A 6,703-nucleotide genomic window follows, 5' to 3' on the forward strand; every position below is an offset into this window, starting at 1 on the left:
CGACACTGTTGGCCACCTGTCAGATCAGGGCCTCGGAAACCGCATTCGAGGCACAGCGCTGCTTGCTGTTCACCATGATCACAGGGCCCTTGTGGAAAAGGGGCCTGTGGTTCTCCTCGTGCTTGTCTGGGTGGTTGGGGTGCACGGCGTGGGCCACGTCTGCGTTGATCATGTAGAATTTGGGGATGGCTTCCTCTACCCCCGTCAGGTGCTGGGAGGGGGCCGAGATGCGGCGCAGCACCAGCTGTCAGCAGTGACTGAGCCCCCTGGGCACCCTCGGAGCCCGCCTCTTCGTTGTCATAGAGAGCGACCATGCACAGTGGGGCTCCAGGGCCAAAGAGGCAGGGGCCACACAGGAGTCGATCAAAGCCTGCAGGGCACAGAAGCAGCTGTGCAGATTGTCTAGCCAGGCGCAAAGATGAACTCCTCATAGGCACCAGCCAGGACCGCAGGCTGCGTGCCAGCAAGGCCCAGCTCCACCTCCAAGATCTCCTCGGGGCTCAGTCCCAGAGGGGCCACAGAAGGGACATGAGAAGGAGTGGTGGCGGTCATCTGCAGCATTGAGAAGCCCAGGCTCAGGAGTCCCCTTCTCCAGCTCCTCCGGGACAGCTGCGGCAAGAATGGGGACTAAGGGCAGCTCCCTGTGGGGCCCAAAGTTCTCGTTGACATTTCACGGCAGAGGGATGGCCAGGTGGGGGATGGGGAGAATGGGCCGGTGCACGTGCCCCAGCCGCTGACCCAGCCGGCCTGAGGGAGGGCACTTTGACAAGGACGCGTCCAGTCAAGGTCAGGTCCCCTCGGACCGGGTGCTCCAGATCCCACAGCAGAGGTCTCCACGCCAACCTGCTGGAAGCCCACCTGGCTACGCGGAGCGCCGTTGCACCCGGAGGCAGGGACTGTCCGGGTGGACCCCGGTGAGGCTGAAACCATTGCCAGGAACACCCTGGCCTCCACAGCACAGCGATGATCTGATGATCGTGGAGGAGCTCCCGGGCAGGAAGTACTTGCTCTCCGGCTTGATATCCCAGCTCTCCATCTCTTTGAGTTCATGGAAGGCAGCCTGGAGGAGGCAGCTGTGGCACTGGGCCACCGCGTGGAAAGGAGGGGGCTTTTTAAATTTATTATTATTTTTTTACAAATTTATTTTTTGTTGGTGTTCAATTTGCCAACATATAGAATACCACCCAGTGCTCATCCCCTCAAGTGACCACTCAGTGCCCATCACCCAGTCACCCACACCCGCCGCCCACCTCCCCTTCCACCACCCCTAGTTCATTTCCCAGAGTTAGGAGTCTCTCATGTTCTGTCTCCCTTTCTGATATTTCCCACTCATTTGTTCTCCTTTCCCCTTTATTCCCTGTCACTATTTTTTATATTCCCCAAATGAATGAGACCATATAATGTTTGTCCCTCTCTGATTGACTTACTTCACTCAGCATAATACCCTCCAGTTCCATCCACGTCGAAGCAAATGGTGGGTATTTGTCATTTCTAATGGCTGAGGAAGATTCCAGTGTATACATACACCACATCTTCGTTATCCATTCATCTTTCGATAGACACTGAGGCTCCTTCCACAGTTTGGCTATTGCGGACATTGCTGCTAGAAACATCGTGCAGGTGTCCCGCGTTTCATTGCATCTGTATCTTTGGGGTAAATCCCCAACAGTGCAATTGCTGGGTCGTAGGGCAGGTCTATTTTTACCTCTTTGAGGAACCTCCACAGTTTTCCAGAGTGGCTGCACCAGTTCACATTCCCACCCACAGTGCGGGAGGGTTCCCCTTTCTCCGCATCCTCTCCAACATCTGTGGTTTCCTGCCTTGTTAATTTTCCCCATTCTCACTGGTGTGAGGTGGGATCTCATTGTGGTTTTGATTTGTAGTTCCCTGATGGCAAGTGATGCAGAGCATTTTCTCATGTGCGTGTTGGTCATGTCTGTGTCTTCCTCTGTGAGATTTCTGTTCATGAGATGACAGAAGGTTTAGTTAGAAAGGACAGATCACATTTCCTGCTGTTTGACTTTCATTTTGTTTTCTCCAGTTTGAATTACTGAAAAAGAAATGGGAAGGATCAGTTAGCATTCCTCACGCCACTAAGGAGGCTTCCTGTCAAATTATATGGAAGGTGGGTATAACTCCTCATTTTGTTGTATGAGACTATTTTTAAATTTTCTGGAGAGATAATTGGAGAATCGCTCAAGCATGTTTGAGGATCCGGAGTGATCCTCCCGGAGGAGATGGAGAAGATGCTGAAAGCGGCGCCCGCCGAGCAGAGCGGCTCCTGGAGCCCAGGGAGCCGCAGGCGGAGCTCCCGGCAGGCCCGGGCGGAGGAGCGGAGGAGGCGGGAACCGGTGCGGCGGAGGCGACACAGGAGAGCGCAGGAGGCAGCAGCTGGTGGAGAAGGAGGTCAAGATGCGAGAGAAACAGTTTTCCCAGGCACGACCCCTGCCCCGCTACGTGCCAGTCCCGAAGGAGGACTTTGACCTGAAGACCCACGTCGAGTGTCGGCGGCGCCGCTGGCTGCCTGCGCGGTGCTTAGCAGCCAGGTCTGCCGGTCCTCGGTCGAGATGCTGGCGAGATTCAGTCCTGGCAGAAGCGCCGGGTTGGCCTCGACCGGCTCAGGCGCACCCTTTCCCGTTATGTGGACAGGCACGAGCCGGAGCTGAAGGGGGTCATCTGCTTCCAGGCCATCGCGGAAGTGTACGCCGACCCCCTGCGCAGTGCGGCCAAGAGCCCGAACCCAGCCCTCACCTCCGGGTGAAGCCCCGCCGCGGTGCTGCAGGGTGGCCCCGCCCGCAGAGGCCACGCGCACCTGGACGGACGTCATCGTCCCGGGAGCGGAGGCCTACACTCAGCTCCTGAACTGACTGTGGTCGGGGCCCGGACTCCTGCTGCCCCCCGAGACAGAGCCGCACGCTGGGCCCTCGGCCACGCGGGAGCGCTCCCCGGGCCCTGGGGGGTGGGGGGGAGCGGAGCGCCGCCGGGGCTCCTGTGCCAGGCTGCGTGCTCTTCTGTACGGAGCTCGGCCCCTAACGTACCGGCCAATGGATAAAAAGTGGGGAGGCTCCTGGGAACTCAGAATTTGCAATAACCCTTCGGGGTCCTGACCCAGGCCTGCCCGGGCTGAGGAGCCGGTGCAGAGGGGGCCTCGAGCTCTGACCGGCCCCTGCGCTCCCCAGCCCGTGTTCTCTTTCACAAAGGACAAATTATGGTACCGGAATCTGCCAAAGATCCCCTCCTGCCTCAGCCCCCCTTTGCAGGGGCCTCGGAGGCTGAGGAGAGCCACATCCAGATTGGGGAACCAGCTCAGGCGGTGCACTTGTCAAACCCCGCTCCACCCTGCTCTCCTGCATTTTATTACTTTGTTCAAGGGCCAGAGACCTCAGGTGTCATCCTTGAGGTCCCAGCCCCGTCCCCTTTTTGCAGACCCCAAACTCTGATCTCCATGGTGACTGCTTCACCGCCATGGTTACAGACTCCTAGCCTGGGCTCTGTGGCTCTGCCCATGCTTCTACTGTGGGCCCACCTGAGGGTACCTCCTGCCATCTCTCCAGCCCAGGACCTTGTGCTTCTCACGCTGGGAGTGGGGGAAGGGACCAGACACCCCCTCTTTGCCCTCCACCTGTGTCTCCAGGCCTGATGCACAGCATGTGGCCCCCCAGCCCAGCCCTCTCCCTTCCACTGGTGCCTTGCTTAGAGCCAGAAGGGACGAAGCCCCTGACATCCAGAGACTGGAAGAGGAAGGGAGCTGATGGGAACTGCGGCTACACGGGTTCTGTACAGGCTGGGTTTCTAACAGGGTTGGAGGGCTGCTCAGACGCTCCAGGGAGAACCTGAGCAGGAGAGGAGGCAGCAGAGAGAGAGGATCCTGAGGTGTGGCTGCCCTCCCTTCAGCATCAGAAGGGTGACAGAAATGGAGAGCAGAGGACCAGGCCACCAGCTGCCTGGCCTTGGCCCTTCACACCTTAACACTAAGCCCACCTCCTTGCCCACCACTGGGCAGTGGCTGCTAGGCCCCAGGCTGGGTGACTTTCAGTATTTGTAAGCATCTGAACAGAATAATAAAGCATTTGGAGTACGTGTTTGGGGGAAAAAAAGAGGAGGGTGGGTGACTCAGTGATTGAGCATCTGCCTTTGGCTCAGGTTGTGATCCTGGGGTTCTGGGATCGAGTCCCACACCAGGTTCCCCGCAGGGAGCCTGCTTCTCCCTCTGCCTATGTCTCGGCATTTTCTCTCATGGATAACTAAATAAAATATTTTAAAGAAAAGAATATTTGAGGATCATGACAAAAAGAAGAAACCTTGATTATTGATTATCAAATAATAACTTGGTATCTGATTACTGCTTATAATCAGTATATATATATATATTGCCAATATATATTTTGCCAAATATATTGCCAATAATATATTTGCCAATATATATTTTGCCAAATATATTGCCAATTATATATTTTTATTTGTGATATTATGTATGTATTAAACATTTCAGTATTTAATATGAGTGGAATACATTTTTTTAGCTGTTTGAGGAAAAAGAAAGCGAGAGAGGCTTTCCACATCAGTCCCTGAGTTGTAGCAGTTTAGTGTGAAATGCTTGAAACACATGATGTTTTTAACTGTCATATTTAATTCTTATACATGTTTGGCTAAGTATGAAGTAATAGAAATCAGAAGCATTTTTATGTGGTTGGAAACTGGCTGATTTTTATTAGTCATGAAAGTTTTAAAGGTAGTGACTCGAGCTCTGAGATATATCTTCATTTCTACTTTAACCTTTTAAAATTATTTAGATACAAATTATTTGCTGCAACAAGGTAATGTCAATTATGAGGTTATTACTTTTGGATTTTAAAGCACTTGAGTTTACTTATACTGGGTTAGTAAAATTGTCTTTAAAAATATCCATATCTACTTATAATTCCTCAGGAATTAAAAATATTACATGATAAAATGTAATTAACAGAGATTTCATCAAAGAGGAGATATGGATAGCAAATAAGCACGTGAAAAGTTGATTGGCTTATTAGTAATTATGGATTTGCAAATTATAACCAAAATTAAATACCATTATATACCATTGAATACCATTAAATACCATTAAGTATTATTATTATTAGAGTCGCAAGGAAAAAAAACATCCTAAGTGCTGATGAAGATGCAAAACTGTAACTCTCATACATTGATTGCTAGTGGGAATACAAAATGGTTCGACCAACATGGAATACAATTTCTCAGTTTCATTTTTTTAATATTTTATTTATTTGTTCCTGAGAGACACAGAGAGAGAGGCAGAGACAGGCAGAGGGAGAAGCAGGTTCCCTGCTGGGAGCCCGTCGTGGTACTCGATCCTGGGACCCTGGGGTCATGAACCAAGCCGAAGGCAGACGTTCAACCACTGAGCCACCCAGATGTCCCATATGATTCCATTTAAATAATAACATTTTGGAAAAGACAGAACTATGGGTGCAGAACACAGGCCAGGGTCACCAAGACACAGGGAAAGGAGATTGACTACAAAATGCTGTGAGAGGACATTTTCAGGGGACAGAATTGCTCTGTATCTTGATTGTGGCATATGTACCTACCTACATACGCTCAAGAATACTCACTGATCTATAAACTCAAAAAGGTGAACATGATGCAAGTAAATTATGCTTCAATAAACCTGACAAAATAAAGCATTCATGATGTTATTTTTAAAAAGTCTTATTTGTGGATTTCAAAGTTCCCAAATATTCTGAATGAGTGGAATTAAATATTATAGGCTGATTCTGCTGAGACTTCAACTTTAGACTTTGTTTAAAAGGGATGTAAAATAAAAAAAATAAAGTGTGTTTGGATGGTTCCCTTGGTTAACCATCAGACTCCTGGTTTCATCTCAGGTTAAGAACTCAGGACCCTGAGACCCACTGCTAACCCTGAGCTGGCTCTGCAGGGAGTTTGCTTGAAGATTCGTGCCTCTGCACTTTCACCACCTGTGTTCAATCTCTCTCTCACTCTCAAGTAAATGAATAAGTCTTAAAAAAAAGGCATGTACATTTTCAGAGGTAACCAATCAGAAAATAACGTCTGTATCATGTAAGGGTTAAAGGAATTAGAAAAAAAATAGCCCGAACAAATTTGATTTTTTTAAAGATTTTATTTATTTATTCATGAGAGAAGCAGAGACACAGGCAGAGGGAGAAGCAGGCTCCCTGCAGTGAGCCCGATGTGGGACTCGATCCTGCATCTCCAGGTTCACATCCTGGGTTGAAGGCAAATGCTAAACCCTTGAGCCACCAGGGGATCCCTTTCTTTTTTTTTCCCAATCAATAAACATTCGTTGCCCATTTACAATGTGCTAAACACTAGGCACTGTGCATACAGACAAAAGGCGCACTGACTGCTCCCAAGGAGTTTATTAACAAGTTGGGGCCACAACAAAATAAATAGTTAAAATACGATGCGGTCAGAAGGGAGGGGCAAGATGGCAGAAGAGTAGGGTCCCCAAGTCACCTGTCCCCACCAAATTACCTAGATAAGCTTCAAATCATCGAATTTGGCCTGAGATTTAAAGAGAGAACAGCTGGAATGCTACAGTGAGAAGAGTTTGTGCTGCTATCAAGGTAGGAAGACGGGGAAAAAAGAAATAAAGAAACAAAAGGCATCCAAGCGGGAGGGGCCCCGCAAGGAGCCAGGCAAAGGCCGGGGCGAGTGTCCC

The 6,703-nt window shown here is 50.1% G+C and overlaps 1 pseudogene; it reads right to left on the reverse strand.

The window, feature by feature from the left end:
- Positions 1-6: 6 nt before the first annotated feature.
- Positions 7-2,827, reverse strand: LOC119878171 (annotated as a pseudogene).
- Positions 2,828-6,703: the final 3,876 nt, after the last annotated feature.

This window comes from Canis lupus, unplaced genomic scaffold (genome assembly GCF_011100685.1).
Source record: "Canis lupus familiaris isolate Mischka breed German Shepherd unplaced genomic scaffold, alternate assembly UU_Cfam_GSD_1.0 chrUn_S1076H1246, whole genome shotgun sequence".
Classification (NCBI taxonomy): domain Eukaryota; kingdom Metazoa; phylum Chordata; class Mammalia; order Carnivora; family Canidae; genus Canis; species Canis lupus.